Source organism: Lissotriton vulgaris, chromosome 9 (assembly GCF_964263255.1).
Source record: "Lissotriton vulgaris chromosome 9, aLisVul1.2, whole genome shotgun sequence".
Lineage (NCBI taxonomy): Eukaryota > Metazoa > Chordata > Amphibia > Caudata > Salamandridae > Lissotriton > Lissotriton vulgaris.
Genome location: NC_141697.1, coordinates 684,849,406 through 684,868,607, shown reverse-complemented (window position 1 = coordinate 684,868,607; position 19,202 = coordinate 684,849,406).

Here is a 19,202-nt window from a genome sequence, read left to right as displayed (position 1 = left end):
ATTGCATGATGTGCAACTTCAAGTGGCGTGCTGCCTGCCTGGTGGGCGGTGCAAAAGCAATGAACTCGTTTAGTTGTGGCGTGGCGCACAGACTAATATTAGTTTTGCGTTTTATTGATGAGTTTATATCCGTTGTGTAGGATTTGAAGGGTCAGTTTTGGGTGCACCAACAAGTGACGTGACCGTCCATGCAAGTCGTGAATCTATAATTATGTAGTGCGTTACAGAGGGCGTAAACGCATCCTTGATATTGGGCCCAATATCACGGATGCGTCACGGCACGTCACGGCACGTCACGTCACGTCACGTCACTTGTTGGTGAACCCAAAACTGACCCTTCAAATCCTACACAACGGATATAAACTCATCAATAAAACGCAAAACTAATATTAGTCTGTGCGCCACGCCACAACCAAACGAGTTCATTGTAAATGACAATGCCATTTATTTAACGATTAAGCTATTGGCATTGTAAATGACAATGCCATTTATTTATGATAAAAAAAAAGTCATGAGCAATGCCAATAGCTCTACCTTTAATAATGCTGAGACCATTGCATTGTAAATACTTGTTCTATATAAATCAATCTATGGAAGACCTGAAAAATAATTTGCACCAGGTTTTTATTGAGGCCCTACTGCAGCCCTGTCTAGCACCCACAAGCAAAAGAGCTGTGTGTGTCCTGGAAGCTGCAGCAGCCGGGGCTACAGCACATGACAGGAGTGGGGTGTGGCGGTGATCCCCTTTTAGCCCAATGGGAATGGCATGCCTATTGTCTGATAATTCAGCACACACATAAGATGGCAACCTGAGGATGCTTCCTTTCCTCCCTTTATGTAAGCACCATCCATTCGTATGTCTTGTATGAGAATTCGTGGTTGGGGAGGGGGTGAATTTTTAATTATGTCATTGTAGTCGGGAGAACTCAAAGAATTGTTCACTGAGTGAAAAAGTATGAATTTCCAAAATTTTGCCTGAGGTCAGTGTAGTTTAATGTGTCCTTCTCTGCAACACTGATCAGCTGATGGGTTTTGGTTCCACACAGCCTCCTAAGTGAAAGCGGCAAACACAACTGCCAGTTGGCCACATTATCACCTTTCACCAGCGCTGCACTGTGAGTTCAAGCACCTGAGAAATGGGTAAGGGGGAGGCAGAAGCAACATGGGCGGCCAGGGGAAGCAACACAGGATGCCAGGGGAAGCCACAAGGGGGGTGTAGGAGAGAGGAGGAGAAGCAATGGGTGGGAGAGCAACATGGAGTGTGGTGGGGAGAAGCACACAGACAAGAAGGCAATGTGGTGAGTAAACGAGTGGGGAGGAAAAAAGGGCAAGAGAAGAGGACAAGGGTGGGGTAAAGCAAGACAGAGTGTGTTAGTGGGGAAGAGAAACTACTGGTGAGACAGCTATGTGGAGCCGGAAGTGGAGAAGCTCATGAGTGAGAAAGCAAGGGAGGACATGAAAGTAAATACACCAACTAAAGAGCAAGGAGGGACACACAGAAGACAGGGAGCTGAGTGCAGGGGAAGAAAATGGCACAAGGGAGACAGCTGGAAAACACAAGCACTCTCATGGAGTGCTTAACTTCAAAAATAAAAAAATCTAGTGTTTGAAAAGCAAGCAGTGGAAGCATTGAAGCCGGCCAATCCAATATGAAGGCAAAAAAGCAACGAATGCGCCATGAAAGGGGCAAACACAAGGCTAACAAACTGGGGCACATATAAGATGCAAGCAAAGGAGAGTGACCAGAAAGCCAAACAATGGTAAATAATTGGTGGTATCCTAGCCCCTGTATGTTCTCGGTAAGGCCACAACATGTCTTATAATAGATAGCATATTCGCCGTCTAGTAGGCTAGAGCTAAATTGGAAGAGACCTTAGCTCCGCGCCTTGCACAGTGGCATGAAGGTTTTCTACTTAGCAAATTCTGCCAATTTTATTTTTTTTTTTTAAAGGGGGGGGGGGGGAGGCTTTCTGAATCTTCGAGCTTCCCTTTTTTGCCTAACACTGGTTATTACCTCTTTTTGGTTTCATCTTTGCCTTGTGCCACTTATAAATTCACATTGGTAATCAGAAAAGAGCAATCTAAAGAGCTGACCCTAACTGAAGGGATTGTTTGTGAAAGGAACAGACGTGAGGATATTGTGTGTGTGACATTGAGCCTCTTGACGATGTTCAAACGAAGAATGTTTTATTCTAATATACCTCTCCTGTAAATAATATTGTTCGCTTCCCAGACAGGCTTTGAATATGGGCGTTGTTCCTGTTTTGGAAACATTTTGTTGAACCTGCAGACCAGTCTATATTTACAGAAGCACTGAGACAATTGAACTTTTCACGGGATGTTCCTGTTATATGTGCGTTGTGTCCCAATGTGCTCTGTCTCCGGCTGCTGTAGTTTACTCACGCCCCTGAGCTCTGTGCAGACGGCCTGCAGTCAGGCACATACCGGTCTGAGCCTGGAATTAAACAGAGTGAGAATAAACAGTGCATGGAGTTTAATGCAGTATTAATCGGCGTGAATATTATTGTTTATGCCGTGGGGAAGTCTGTTTGGAAATTTCGAATGGCCTTCTCCGAGATTTATGCTCACTCTGACGCTGCAGCTCAGGTATTTTCAAACAAGAGGGGTCAGAAATGCCAGCACAGCTACTAATGTTACAAAAGTGTAAAGATAGTCAATCTTCCTGTAGACACACTCTCTCTCTCTTTCACACACACACACACGCGCACGCACTCGCGCACACCCTCTCTATCTCACCCTCCATTTAAAAGTGTTTTTCTAGGCCTCAAGTTGAGCCAAAGTGTCAATCAGGGTATAGAGATATCTGGCTGTTAGTATGCTGATGGTCCGTGAGTTCAGAATTAAGGGCCATCCCCAGACTCACATTTTCAAAAAATACTCAAATCCTACTGTACCTTTTTCTCCTGTTGTCCACACTGGGTCTGTGGAATATAATCAGAGACTGTGGACGTGATCTACTTATTATCTGGCCGCAAAAGAATATCCATATATATTTTTTCCAGCTGCTGTTCCATGCCGTGGTGAAAATTGCAAAAAACACAGTTGATGGACAGAATGTAGAACCAATGTCATACATTCACCCCAGTACAAGGATCTGGGCCTAAATCCATCGTTTTTTTGCACTCCACACCACCCTGGGTTAGACACTGGCTATATGCAAATCAGCTCTGACCCTGTGCCTCATGGGAACAGTCCAGTCCGAACTACCAAGCCATGTCTTTCCCAGACCGGAATCAAGCATCCAAGGACCGGTTTCTGGCTATCAGCCTTCATCAGCCTGAATAGCTTGACTCCAGTGGTGTGGAGAGCCTGGGACTCACGTCTGAGTATACCCAGCACACTCGGGGTGAAAATTGCAAAAAACACAGTTGATGGACAGAATGTAGAACAATGTCATACATTCACCCTAGTACAAGGATCTGGGCCTAAATCCATCGTTTTTTTGCACTCCACACCACCCTGGGTTAAAAAAGTGACATTTCCCGTTTTACCTCACACGGGAAGCTTTGAATGGTGCTACACAAAAGACACTAAATGGAATTACACTAAATTTGACATGATAGAATGACTTTACAAAGGGGTGTGCATTTGCTTGGTTTGGTGGAAATCCATTTAGTAGTTTTTGATAAATTAGCATAATAAAAGTGTTTTTCTAGGCCTCAGTTTGAGCCGAAGTGTCAATCAGGGTATAGAGATATCTGGCTGTTAGTATGCTGATGGTCCGTGAGTTCAGAATTAAGGGCCATCCCCAGACTCACATTTTCAAAAAATACTCAAATCCTACTGTACCTTTTTCTCCTGTTGTCCACACTGGGTCTGTGGAATATAATCAGAGACTGTGGACGTGATCTACTTATTATCTGGCCGCAAAAGAATATCCATATATATTTTTTCCAGCTGCTGTTCCATGACGTGGGGCATGAGACCCAGCCCATGAAAAAAATAATGAAAGATCACATAATGGGGAGGGGGTAGAATAAGCACACCCTCTCCCCAAACCAGAGTGTGTGTGTGTGTGTGTGGGGGGGGGGGGGAGGGACGACAAAGGGTCCCCCATATAGCAACATATAAAAAAAAGTGTCCAGAAGGTTCACCGGGGCACAGGCATGGTCCACTCGAGTCTGCATCTCATACTCCTAAATGTCCATTCTGTGACTGTTGGCTATAGAAGGAGACTCAACATGGGTCGTTGAGTTTTATAGTCCTTGGTCCTGACAACATGGCATCAAACTATGGGCATAATTTTGAATGTACTGAGTCCACTGTCTCAATGACCAGCCCTTGATTATTTGGGCGAATTTTGGGTCCCTTTCTATAGCTCTGTAGTCTCATTACTGCAGGCTTTGGAGGGTCCCTGCCTGTCGGGGATTGTGTAGTAAATTGATGCTCTACTGTTCTCCACTGTATAGAATGTCCATGACATCATAGAATACCTGGGTGACTCTCTGGCTCACAGTGTCAGTGGTCAACTCAGGCTGAGTGTTATAATCTACTGCTGCATTTCCCTTACCTATGGTTTCCCTCCCTACTGCTCAGCCAGTGTGAGTGTTGGTGTGCCTGAAGATGTCTAGAATGTTGGATGTATGATGATGTCGTGGAATGTTGGGTGCTTGGTGAGCTGTGGAGTGTCAGTCGGAGTGTGCAGGCTGAGCCGGACGGAGGCTGCTCCTGGTGGGGCAATACTTGGACTTACCATCTTCCAAGGATATTGATGTCATCTACTTATCAATAAATCTTATGAATATATCTGCACATCATCTGGTCTCTAAGGACTATCTTATTTACAATACTGGTGACGAGGTAAAAAAAACTACGTGTTGGTGAAGGATTACCCTACATTACCCTGGATTACCCTGGATTACCTACAACTAAGGACTTGATTAATTGAGGAAACTTATGAACTACACCTTTAAAGAAGAAGATTTCAAGGAACTACGCACTACGTTCTGGTAAGCCCCACCAGTGTCCTTAATCAACAGGACAGCCTGCTGACCAGAGCGTTTGAAGTTTGTTTGGTTTTCAATTGTCATCTGAATTAAGGGTCTGCCCGTGTGTGATTCGCTGGAAATTGGATGCTGTTATTGACTTTTCCATTATCTGTGGCTAGTGTCCAAATAGCCACCCTATTGCCAAAGCGTTTCACCTTCGTGACGTCTGCGCAGATAATTTGCAGCTGTTTGGTGTAGCCCTCGTGTGTTGTGACTTTAGCCTGAGGGAATTTATATGAGAGTGCATCGGACATCAGCTGTGGACTAGTGGAGGCACACCCTCTATCTGCCTGTGGGAAATCGGTCTCTGCGCACTGTTTAACATCGCAATGGGATACAGAGAGGGACTTTGCTGTTAGTGTGAGCAGACACTATTGAGGAGCACAGCTCTTATCTGCCGGTGGAGGGATTGGGTCTGCGCTCTTGCAGAGTGGACAGATCGGTGTCTGCACACCGTTTACCTTTATAATGGATCAGTGAGAGTGTGCGCGGGCACGGTGTTTCAACTTAACCCCGGATCTCATTTCAGTGAATTTTGCACTCTCGCAGCGTGTTACGGCTGAAACTGGACTATAATTCCTTGGCCAGAGGACATTTAACTTCATTTACTCACCGGCTGTAGTGTCAGTGACGGTTGGTTACCGGAGCTCTTTGCTCTTTCGCTGCAAGTGTCCATTTGTTGACGTTGCCACTATTGTTCAGCGTGTTGGTGATTCCTGATTCGTCGGACGTGTAGGTGGTGTCATCACGTTAGAAGTGAAAACGTGACCCATCTACTTTAGAAAATGACGCTGAACGACGCTGTGGCAGCCATCTTAGCACCTTGGGAAAGATCTTCTTGTTTGGCTGAGGATCACAACGTTAAGGATTGTTCTTCGATGGACTTGGGGTTATTTTACGTTCCGTTTTCATTCTTGTTGTCCAGACTCCTCGTCATTCGCTCCTATCAAGGGATGCAGCATTTTATTTTTCCAATTCAAGTTGGGGTTATCGTGTCCTTGTTGGTGCCGACCCCTCGCATGTGGGTAATTGGAACTCGGTGGTCATCACTGCAACTGTGGTGCTGGTGCTGTTTTGCAAACACTGGATCTGACATATACTTTCTGGACTTTGGGTGAGAAGCTACGTGGACTTTCGGGTGAGAATTTGCTCATCTATGGTAGACTACGGTGACCACGTTTATTGTTTTAGTTTGTTATGTTACTGTTACTTTGTCCTATTTACATCTGGGTGTTCACAACATTGTATTGGGGGCATGTTACAGTTGTAGGAGGGTCCTCTCTGTCTGTTTTCTTGTATTTATATAGGAAGGGAGGAGGAGAGTGTGGGTTGTTTTTATCTATGCTTGCATATTTGGTTGGTGTTCCGTTTTAGGTTGCCCTGAGTTTGGGGTGTACTAGTTTATGAGTTCACATTTTGTGTGTTTCTTTGGTTTATCAACCACTTACTTGTGGTTATGGTTTCACATCTTCTGTTTTACTTAAAAGTCATTCAAGTACTTTTAGTTTACCTTTCTTCTTCTCTTTTAGTTTGGGTGAAAGAATGTTTTGTGCTTTGGACTGCGTATGAGATGCCATTTTTACATGAACTTCTCTACGTTTACACTCACTGTTTGTTGTGGGTGAATGTTTTTCCTATTGGATATTGTGATTTGGTCTGCATAGAGTTAGTACTTCCACATGAAGTTTTCTGCGTGTACGTTCACTGCTTGTTGTGGTTGAATGGTTCTCCTTTTGGCTTTTGTGGTTTGGTCTGCGTAGTGTAAGTACTTCCACGTGAAGTTTTCTGCGTGTACGCTCACTGCTTGTTGTGGGTGAATGGTTTTCCTATTGGTTATTTGTGGTTTGGTCTGCGTAGTATAAGTACTTCCACGTGAAGTTTTCTGCGTGTACGCTCACTGTTTGGTTTGTGGGCGGTTGGTTTTTCCTGTACTTTCTTTAAGTGCAATCCTGGTTTGGACTGTGTTCCAGTTAACACTTTCTTGTGTGTTCTCTCTGCTTCTTACTTATTTAATTTTTTGGGTTGAAACAATTTTGGGCTTTATCTGCTTGTGAGTCGTTTTGAGGTTTTCTGGTTTTACTTTTGCTATGTTGGATTGATTATTATTCTGTCTAACTTTAATTCTTTCCGGGAATCCTTTTATTGGGACTCGAGGTGTGTGATTTCATTGGCATTTGAATTGTCTTGCATTTTCATTTATTGTTATGTTTTGATTCATTTGCTTAATGTATTTTTATGCATCTTTTATTATTCCTTAATGTGTTTGGTTTCCTAAGGGAGGGGGATGTGTTATAATCTACTGCTGCATTTCCCTTATCTATGGTTTCCTTCCCTACTGCTCAGCCAGTGTGAGTGTTGGTGTGCCTGAAGATGTCTAGAATGTTGGATGTATGATGATGTCATGGAATGCTGGGTGCTTGGTGAGCTCTGGAGTGTCAGTTGGAGTGTGCAGGCTGAGCAGGACAGAGGCTGCTCCTGGTGGGGCAATACTTGGACTTACCATCTTTCAAGGATATTGATGTCATCTACTTATCAATAAATCTTATGAATATATCTACGCATCATCTGGTCTCTAAGGACTAACTTATTTACAATACTGAGCTGCTTGGAGCTTGCCCCTGGTGGGGTTTTACCTATACTTCCTATCTTCTCCTACTCATCTATCCTAGAAGGAATCTACAATAAAGGATTATCTAACTACACAGCTGGACTGTGTATCTTCCTTTACTACAACTTGGCGACGATTGTCAACAGGATGATCCTACTTGTGAACTAAGGGGAAAGGCCAACTAAGCAGCAAAGGAACTTTAAGACAAAGAAACAAAGATATTAAGAACTTTCAACATGTCAAGTGAAACTCAAAAGTAACGGCTCAGCTACCCCCACCAGTGTCCTGTTCCACCTGGACAGCCTGCAACCTGGGCGTTTCTTATGCCATCACCAAATAATCTACTGTCATCTCAAAGTCTGCTGCTTCAGTCTCTCCAACTTCTAGTTTCTCAGTGGCACAACAGGTTTGTGCACCCTGCTGTGTTGCACTGCCCGATCTTAGTCCTGCGTTAGGAGCGTCGCAGTTTGACAACAAGTCCTGTGAATAAAGTGTGTGCCTGCGTGATCACCTTTGCCTGTGGTACTAGACTTACCAACAGCCTCCTATTTTCCATGTTTACCTAAATGTGTTTGTCCTCCGTGTCAAGATTGGCGCTTACACGTGAAGTGTCAGAGAGGATCTAAGGATGTATTGTACACTTTTGCTAATTATCCAACGTTTGTGGTAAACACCTGTGAGGTTCAAATATGTGTTTGTTCTGCGATTGACCATTCATTCATGTACTGTATATCGTGAACTTTTGCTGTCCAAACCACAGAGCGTTTTAATTTATAAAATTGTGACTCAGTCAGCACCATGGCAAACCGTTGCACTACGTTTAGTTTCAAACCCCATCCACGCGCACCTTACCGGTCTCTTGGTGTCGTGCGGAGGCAGGAGGAATCCACTATGACGTTCTACTTCTCAAGTTCGCAGCTGTCTTGTGACGCATACATGCAACAGTGCACCATGAGCCACACAGTGCTGCGTCAGAAAACGTGCCTCCATTTTGTGCTTGGACCCTGTTCATCTTATCTCTCTATTGACACATCTGATTGCCGGATAGGTTCATTGTTTTTCCTCCAACTTGGCAATCACGGCAATGAACTTTTCATTAATGCAGTGCAGTCTCCCATCTTGGCAGTTCGGGCTGGACTGTTCCCATGAGGCACAGGGTCAGACTGATTTGCATATGGCCATGTCTGAACTCGGGTGGCTGAGTGAGCTAAAGAATGGTGATGGATTAAACCCAGATCAGTTGACTGTGGGTTAGTGTTTGATTTGCTCAAACGCTCCGTCCATCATCCCCTTTTGTATCGCAGTCTCCCACCAGGCCAGCGTGCATGGTCTGTGTCACGGAGAGAGAGGTAATGGAATTCTGGACTCTCCTTATGGTCGGTGTCACGGAGAGAGAAGCAATGGAATTCTGGACTCTCCTTATGGTTGGTGTCATGGAGAGAGGAGCAATGGAATTCTGGACTCTCCTTATAGAACGGATGACATTTTACTATTGTGGCGGAATTCAACGGCGACTGCATGGTGCTGTCTACAGAGATCCCTGGTGAGAGAGCGCTCACCGGAGCTCATGTCATTTATTAATTTTTGTAAAAGTTAACATGTCAGTGCATGCTTTTAGTGTGTGGTTGTTTAGCAAAGAGTCTTGTTCTTGTTGCATTTTCTTTGAGAAGGTTGTCTGAATTCAACCTATTGTGTATGGGTCAGACGGATCTGGGTTTAATCCATCACCATTCTTTAGCTCACTCAGCCACCCCAGTTCAGACATGGCCATATGCAAATCAATCTGACCCTGTGCCTCATGGGAACAGTCCAGCCTGAACTGCCAGCTTTAGACCCCTGTCCTCTCAAGGCCATTTGTCCGATCATGGACTACCTAGCCCCTACCATTGCTTCAATCTGCAATGCAATGTTCAGAACAGGGATATACCCGGATTCCCTGAAGAACACTCTGGTCAAACCCTTACTGAAGAAAGCCAATTTGGACAAGGACCAACTAAAAAACTACCGCCCCATAGCCAGTCTACCTTTTCTAGCTAAGGTAGTGGAGAAGGCTATGAACACACAACTCTCAGAGTTTATAGAGAAACACCAATTATTGCACAACACCCAATTTGGCTTCCGCAAGTACCATGGTACGGAGACTGCTCTAATCAAAGCAACAGAGGATATAAGAGTGATCCGGGACCAGGGAGGTACAGCAGTACTGGTATTGCTCGACTTGTCCGCGGCTTTCGACACGGTCGACCACAAGATCGTGAAAACATGGGCATCCTCCATACGGCAAAAAATGTGCTCTCCTCCTTCTTGGCTGGAAGAACACAGGTGGTCACATTGGGGCACTTTCAATCAGACAAGCTCTCACTACCGTGTGGGGTACCCCAAGGCTCATCCCTCAGCCCGATACTATTTAATATCTATGTGTCGGACCTGGCCCATGGGATGATCCTTACCTCATACGCAGATGATACGCAGCTTGTGTTGGCCATTAACGGGAATGGAGAAAAGGTAGCAGAAAACCTCAAAGAGGGTATGCGGGCGATCGGAGAGTGGATGGCCTCCAATTGCCTAAAACTAAACTCTGAAAAAACAGAGGTCGTCATTTCTGGACATCTCTCACCCGGTTGGTCAACTACCTGGTGGCCCCCTACGTATGGAACCCCCCCAAAACCAGTCCCCACTGTTAGAAATCTTGGTGTGACTTTCGACGATAAACTAAATTTTATGGCCCACTCAAACAAAATAGCAGCCACCGCCCACCATAAACTTAGGCTGATCAAGAAAATTATTCCGTTCCTACCAACTGCAGCAGGTAAGACACTGGTAAGTTCCCTAGTGTTGTCCTCCCTCGATTACTGTAATGGCTTATTTATCAATGCCCAAGCCAGAGTGACAAACAAAATGCAGAAAATCCAGAATGCTGCAGCCCGCCTCCTGTCTGGAACCCCAAAGTTCTCACCAATCTCCGAGACAATAAGGGACCTTCATTGGCTCAAGATTCGGAACAGGATCAAGTTCAAAGCGCTATGCATAGTCTATAAAGCACTGCACAACTATGGTCCGCACTTCCTGAAATCCCAACTCAGGTTCCATTCATCCACAAGATCGCTCCAATCCAACAACCTCAAACTCTTGCTGATACCACAAACTAAAACAGTCACTTGGGGCGATAGACGCTTCCTAGTGGCAGCTCCCAGGTTATGGAACTCCCTCCCAGCATCCATCAAAGAAAGCCCGTCCTTGATGCAATTCCGCAGAAAAATAAAGACCTGGTTGTTTGATCAAGAATAGCTTCCGACTCAGCCTTTGGGAACCCATGCACAGCTTCTAGCGCCGAGACTCCTACGGGCATTTGTTCGCGCTGTATAAATCACAAAAATAAATATGTTTGCTGGGCGTTTCTATTTTATTTTTCAAAAGTGCTTTGTGTGTTTTTTTCATTTGGCACATTTGTTGTGCCCTTATGGAAAGTGTCTTAGGAGCTGTGTTGGCAGCATGGACCTACAACTAGATTTATATGAAACTCTCTCTAGAGAGTTTAGTACTTTGTGTTGTACCCTATCATGGGGAGTTCGGTTTCCTAGGGCGACATCTTTTGTTTCTACGGTGTATCCTTGTTTGGGGAGGTTGTGGTGGCTGTCAATACCCAATTTTGTTCTCTAGGGTCATATTGTACCTATGTCATACCTTATGGTGTACCCTTTGTGGGGGGTGTTGTAGTTTTGGTTTCCCAGGGTGATTATCCTGTGGTGTACCCTATTTAGGGGAGGTTGTGTGTTTGTGGGTAGTCAATGCCCATTTCAGTTCTCAAGGTGACTATCCTGAGGTGTACCCTATTTAGGGGAGGTTGTGTGTTTGTGGGTAGTCAATGCCCCATTTCAGTTCTCAGGGTGACTATCCTGCGGTGTACCCTATTTAGGGGAGGTTGTATGTTTGTGGGTTATCAATGCCCATATCAGTTTCTACTGTAAATTTTCTGTGGTGTACCCTACTTTGGGGCGGTGGTAGTGTTTGTGGGTAGCCCATGCCCAATTTCAGTTCCCAGGGCGACTATCCTGCGGTGTACCCCATTTAGGGGAGGTTGTGTTTTTTTCCCACAGGGTTAGTACCCTGCGCTGTTCCCAATTCTTGGTGGTTCAGTTTCACAGGGTCAGTATCCTGGGTGTACCCTATTTAGGGGAGGTTGTGTTATTTTACAAGGTCAGTACCCTGGGTTGTTCTCTATTTTTCGTGGAGATTATTTGGGCACTATGATTCGGTTGAAGTCTACCTGCTTGGAATTTGTGGCCAAGGGTTCCATGTTGGTCGGACTTTGAGTTAGGAGCTTTATCATATCTTAAGTGTCAGCATAAACTCATCGGGGGAACTTTTGGTTTCTTTTCAGAGCGTTTTTATCTGCTGAATTTCCTTTATAGGACTTACACTCTTCCAGTTATCTAGAGTGAATTTCACCCGTTTCTCTTCCAAGGGTCTGTGTCTACGTTCATCTTTGTTTGCCAGGGTGATTACCCTGTGGTGTACCCATGTATGGGGAGTTTGTGAGCGTGACCACCTTTCTTCGTCGCATTGGTCTTTGTTCATTAACCATGCTGTTTCACTAAGGGAGGGGGATGAGGCATGTAATTGTGATTCTGTTCATCTAATATTTAGCATCTTATTTTATTTCTGCTCATGCTAATGATACCTCACGTCGTACATTATTAGATTTCTATATCTCTTTTTGTACTTTCATGCATATGTTATATTTGAGGTATTTTGCCTATCTTTCTCTCTATTCTGCTGTCATTCCCTAAGGAAAGAGGATGTGTAGTAAATTGCTGCTCTACTGTTCTCCACTGTATAGAATGTCCATGACATCATAGAATACCTAGGTGACTCTCTGGCTCACAGTGTCAGTTGGCCAACTCAGGCTGAGCTGCTTGGAGCTTGCTCCTGGTGGGGTTTTACCTATACTTCCTATCTTCTCCTACTCATCTATCCTAGAAGGAATCTACAATAAAGGATTATCTAACTATACAGCTGGACTGTGTATCTTCCTTTACTACAGATTGCAGTGTAGTTATCGAGCTTGCAGAGTAGTCTATGGGTCCACATTCTTTTTTTTTTTGGTGTGCTAAATCAACAGGCTTTCTCTCCCTCTTTCCAGACCGTGGACCCAGCATGCCTTTGCAATGCACACTGGACTTCCTGTGTAGCCTGTGTACTTCCTGTCATTTTCATTAACTATTTTATTGTTTAAATGGCATTCTAAACTTCTCTTTGTCGGAGTGCTCAGCTACCATTCTGCAACAACCTTAGCAACATGAGGCACAATCCCCAAACAAGATTGTTTGCGGTGCAGTAGTCCTGACCACATGGTGTTTCCACTCACTGCTTAATTTGGATCAATATGCTTCCTGTACCAATGGTTGTATCAATAGGAGGAAAAGGATGCTTTGGCAAGGGCAGACAAGAGGCAAAGCAGTCAAACATTTCATACGTCTGCACTCATCTTGGCAGGGAGAAGAAACGTAATTTATGTTGGGTAATCTGCAAACTGACCAAAAACTGAGCTGGGGACAAGAAGACTCTAGTCCTTGGTATGTCAACCATGAACCAACACCAAAAATTAAACATGAAAGGGAGTACTCTGTATGCATGGCAGAGGGAGATATTGTGTGCTTAAGCATAAAAGAGTGAAACTCTGACATTTGTTCCTACAATGGTGTTGGACAAAACCATTCCCAGAACATCATGGGTTTGTCGCTTACCTGGTGACTCGGGCTCAAGCACCAGTACAGAATCAATCTGATATCTTCTCTACAGTAAACAGGTGACTACAGTATAGACCACTCTTTTTAATATTTACTCCATATATTGTGCACATATTCTAGTATTTTATTCCTGCATTATATTTCTTGCAGAATATACCCAAGAAGCCTTCTCCTACTTAAGTTATGACTCTTCGAGTGGGAGTCACCTATTCTCCATTAGAGGTATTTCTTCCCACCCCAATCAGTAGTTTAAGCAGATGAGTTTATATTCATTATCAGTATCTATATGTTCTGATACTTTTATCTTTGTATTATTTTCTTTAGAATATTTTATCAATTTACTTTATCCTCTGTGGCTCCAAACATCCATTTTGGGCCCATACAAAGCTGTGTATGAGTAAGTGTTCCATCTTCTAAGTAGGATCTAGCTTGTCTGAAAGATTTTTTCTTTCCCCTTTCCTTTCTTTTACCAGGAACTTCTTTGGTAATCTTGCACGGGGTATCTCTTGTTTTTTCCTAACATTTCACACATTTCTTTGGTGACTGGTTGGTTGATACTGTCCTTTTATATATTTGGATGGAAAGTACAACATCTACCTTGCTTTTCAGTCTCCATCCTTTGATGGCTGTTTATAATTGCTGAAATCCTTTCCTTATTCTTTCTTTTCTTGTCAATTTCACACAGAGAATATTATGTTAGTTTCTATCACTGTATGCTATACAGCAACTAACAATATACATGTTCATTATTTAGGCTCAGTGTACATATTTGTGTCTGTATTTAGTTGTGTTTTATTGTCTGTTTAGGAACCTTTTTTGGCTGTCCTAAAGAAGGCACCTTGCACGCCGAAACACGCATAGAAAAATAAGAAATTTCCACCACTAAGTCACTATGTTACAATATGAAACCAACTATTATATCTATGTTTAGTTTTTGTATTGATTTTTACCACATTCCTTAGAAATCGTCTTCTATGTGTTTGTTTATATCGTTTGTTTAGTATATACTCTTTCATGTTGTTCTGATTTGTACAGCATGTTTTGTTCCATTGTTCTAAGAATTGTATGTTGGACACAAATAACAATTTTTAACATGAATTAGTATTATTAAAATTAAGTTTTTAATCTAATAATTTGCAGTACACTGAGTCTATGATGGTATCAATTTGCGTTTAGGCCTGTATATTTGATATGACCTAGTATTTGCCTAGGGTGTTCTTTTCTCATTCGTTGGACAAAACACAGCAGAAAATCGATCGGCACTCAAAGTCTCTGGGCTCTACTGAATGGAGTGCAAAGTTCACATATAGTGTGCTGAACAAAACAAGAATTGGCAAAGAGAAGATATAATAATGTTTCAGCAAGTTCCATCAGTAAAACAAACATTTGTAATGCAATAGTTCTTACAATAGCTAAATAGAGAGCTATTGGCTTTGTAAAATTGCTACACAAGTCAATAAATAGAAAAAAAGTTGTATTTTTGATCTATTTATTTACTATTATAGCAATTAGATTAATATGTTTAAAAGTAAAGCATGTCTTGCCGTGATTGCTATTAAAGTAAATAAATGGAAAAGAAATGCAGCTTTTCTATTTATTGACTTTTGTATCAATGGCGGCACGCCCCGCTTTAGCTTTAGATTTTCAACCTCTTAGGTGCTGCGCCTATTCCAACGGCCGAAGGCACCACTACCTCAGGAGTGCTGCCGTCGGCCGTTGGCCGTTCGAACCTCACCTGCGCAATGGAACGTTCAGCACTGGAGCTGGACGTTCCATAGCTGCTAAGAGGCTAAAGCTAAAGCGCGGCGTGCCTCCATTGCCAGAAAAGTCAATAAATAGAAAGAAATATTGGCCAGCCGCAGTATTTTTTTGTATTTAATTACTTTTTTAGTAATCACGGCACTCCATACTTTAGCTTAAAAATCCATTCTGCTGGCGGAAGGAATTTGCGGATTTTCGGCAAATTCGCAAATTTGCCTACAATTCGCAAATTCACGCGCAGCGGATTTTTTTGCTTGGTCGCGTTTGACAAATACAATATTGCGGCGCGCGGCGTTCACTTACCGTCATTCAGCGTTTGAAGAGTTGTTTTTCTCCATGTTTGCGTGTGCTGCGCCATTTTGGATCTTGCTGCGTGATCCCGTGGGAGTTTGTCGACCGCCATTACGTCATCGCGGGCCGCCACCTTGCACAGCGAGAGTTTGTCATTGCGAGTACGTCATAAAGGCCCGTGATCACGTATCGCGGGAGTAAACAATTGCGAACACGTAGATGCGTGGGCAGCAACAATCTTGTACTCACGAAATTGCAAAATTTGCAATTCTGCATAGGAAACCCACCAGCAGGCAGCATAAACCTTCTGAAAATGATGATTTTTATCAGAATAACTCCTTAGGTTGACATTTGCCTGCACTTTTGTTTTGCAAGGAGTCCATTTTAGGGGGGTGGGAGGAAGGAAGTGCCCCACAGTCTCCAACTTCCTGTTCCTGTCCAGCAGGCTCCTCCCAGTGCTTTGTTCATGTCCTGGTCACTTTGATTTGGATCTTGACCTGGAAGGATTACTTTTTGTGGATGCTGCTGGATATTTGGATTTGAGGCCTTTTTGACTTTCTTTGGATCACTTTTGGATTAGAAATTTCACAAGTAAGTTGATGTTGTTTGTTTGGGGCATTACAGTTGCTGCAACTACAATTTTGGAAGGTTTTCAGAACATTAAATAAAATATATTGTGGGTAGCCACAGTATCCAGTAGGACCAGGGTTAGTTATGGATGCATGATACAACTGTGTTGTTGAATTTCAACATAATTTAGGGCATTGATGGCACTGGATTGGGGTGATTTTTGTGTGTTTTTCGATTTTTGGGCTATTGTTGGGGCCTTTTGCCCAGGGGTACTCAGTGGTGTATGGACTGAGTCTTTCTGTGGGGCCTCTTTAATGTAAACATCATGGAGGGCATGGATGGCATTGGATTGTGGTGATTTTTGTGTGTTTTTCGATTTTTTGGCTGTTGTTGGGGCCTTTTGCCCAGGGGTACTCAGCGGTGCATGGACTGAGTCTTTCTGTGGGGTCTCTTTAATGTAAACATCATGGAGGGCATGGATGGCATTGGACTGTTGTTGGGGCCTGTCCATGTGGGTGGGGGCCATTTTGAGGCCTGGTCCAGGCAGGGCCTGGCCATGTGGGTGGAGGTCTAGGGGCGATTTTGAAGCCAGGCAGTGTGCTTTGTTGTGCCATAGGCCTGCACCAAGTCTGCCATGCTTTCATTCATTATGCCCAGGGGTACTCAGTGGTGCATGGACCGAGTCTTTCTGTGGGTTGTCTTGAATTTCAACATGATTGAGGGCATGGATGGCATTTGATTGCGGTGATTTTTGTGTGTTTTTCGATTTTTTGGGGTGGTGTTGGGGCCTGTCCATGTGGGTGGGGGCCATTTTGAGGCCTGGTCCAGGCAGGGCCTGGCCATGTTGGTGGGGGTCTAGGGGCCAGGTGGAAACCAGGCAGTGTGCTTTGTTGTGCCATCGCCCTGCATCCAGTCTGCCATGCTTTCATCCATTATGCCCAGAAGTACTCTGTCAGTGGTGCATTTTATTGGTCTTTCCATTTTGGGGGGTGGGTATAATAAAAAATGCTTACTTGCAAACTATTAATTGAAGCGCTACATATGCAACATTTATTTAACTGATGTTCCTCTGGCTTTGTTTGCTTTTAGGTGCAGAAAGACGAATCATCAGCCTCATTGTTCCTCATCAGTGCCAGGAACAAGTCCTGCTGCGGTGTGTGCAGCACAGCGTCACGTGTGGCCACAGACAACTCTGCAACTTGTGCAACTGCGGCCTGCTGTTCTGACATCTGAAGAAGATGGCCCCAAAAAAAGTTGCCCATAGCTCCTCTAGCAAGAAAGTTGCCAGTAAGGAGCAGAGGAAGCAAGTGGCGCCACTTACCAAGGAGACTGGTGTGCCGACCGCCTAATATTTTGGGAAAAAAGTACGCCTGCAGCAGCAGCGGGGTCTGCTGGGAACCAAGCTGGGAGCAGCACCTCTGCTCCATTGGGCTCAGTGCCACCACCACCTTGCCAACTTAGGTCCAAGCCCTGAGTGCTGCAGAGGCAGCCAGTATAGTTGTTCAATCACCATCGACCAGTGATGTTGGCTCATCGCAAGAAAGTAGCAGCATCCCTCAATCAACACAGGTTGTTGTAACTCATCTGACGAGTGTTCAACGACCACAGCCGCAACAACAACCACATGTGCAAGTACAAACCCGGGTACATGTGGAAGGAGAGGCGGCGCAAGGAGAGGCGCAATCAGAGGTGCATGGAGCGGCCCAAGTGCCCACAACAGTTGTTCCTCCCGAAGTAGCGGCACATCAGGAAATCGACATTCAAGCCAAGGTATCATTTGAGGAAGCCACTCCTCCTGATGATTCATTGTCTTCCAGATCCCCAGCAAGGAAAAGATCAAGGATGGTGTCTACATCTTCTTCATGCCCCCTTCCTTCTGATGATATGGATGAAAATTGGGAACCACCAGCACCGTCTGAGAGTGAGGCACACCATGATCTGACAAAGGTAGCTAAGCGTAAAAGGAAGGTCCCCGAAAGTCTCATAGTTATGGAGTGTGATGATGACGCTGAGCACGAAGTAGCGTATACTCCTGCTGATGAAGACTCTCACGACGATGACGCAGTCATCATAGGCGTCACTCCAGCCTCAGCGGGCATGCAGCAAACAGACATTTTTACCCTATCCCAAAATGCTGCTGAGCGTGATGTTGGCGACGTGTCAATGGGACCACCACCAATGCAGTTAACTAGTACACCACCACCTACAGCTTCCATATTTTCTCGCCAGAAGGGACCTCCATCCACCTCGACCTCCATTTTCTCAATTAGTGGTGTTGTAAGTGCACAACGTAGTAAATTTCGGCAACACACATCCTCCACTTCATCTGGCATTAGCATTCCCAGTATCGCCTCCTCCGTCCCCCACAGACATAGTGTGAGCCCAACAAGGGAAAACATAGTCATTTGTACCATTTGTAAGGTTCGAGTTAGTTGTGGTAAGCTTGTTACCAACTATGGTACCTGAGGCCAGAGAGGTCATCTTGAGAGACAGCACACTGTCAAATGCCATGCGCACCTAAGGGAGATCAAGGCAGCCCAAATTGCAAGTCAACAAATTGTATCTGTTGATGTTTCATCTGATGATGACGAGGAGGAAGAAGCGTCAAACATTTCTTCAGTTGCACCCAGTACCCCTGCCAGCAGCACACCCCCTGCAAGATATATGAGTCACACTAAGAGTGTGGGAAAGAGTGAGACACCAATGCGAAAAAGTTCATCATCACTGAGCGTAACTGGGTCGAAGAAGTCATCATCATCCCGTAAAATGGTCCAGCCCACCATTAGAGGCATGTTGTTTTCAGATGCGCCATTTGAACGCAACCACCCAATGGCGCGTCTGTATAACACTAATCTGGCTAAAATGCAAGCGCAGGACCTTCTCCCTTTTTCTTTTGTGGAAGGGGTGGGTTTTCTTGAAATGGTGGCAACGCTCTGCCCTAAATGGAAGGTTCCTAGTCGGTTCTATTTTGCCAGAGTTGCGGTTCCAGCACTACATGAAGATGTGCTGGAGGTGATTGGGGCAGCTTTGCAGAAGAGTGCTGTTCACACTATACATCTGACAACAGACATGTGGACCAGTTGCCAAGCCCTTGATTACATGTGCATCACTGCACACTGGTTCTCTTTTTCAGGGGTTACAGCAAAGCTAAACGCAGGTGTTGACACGGACAAAGTTTATAAAGATGCTCGGAATCATGCAACACTAGCCATG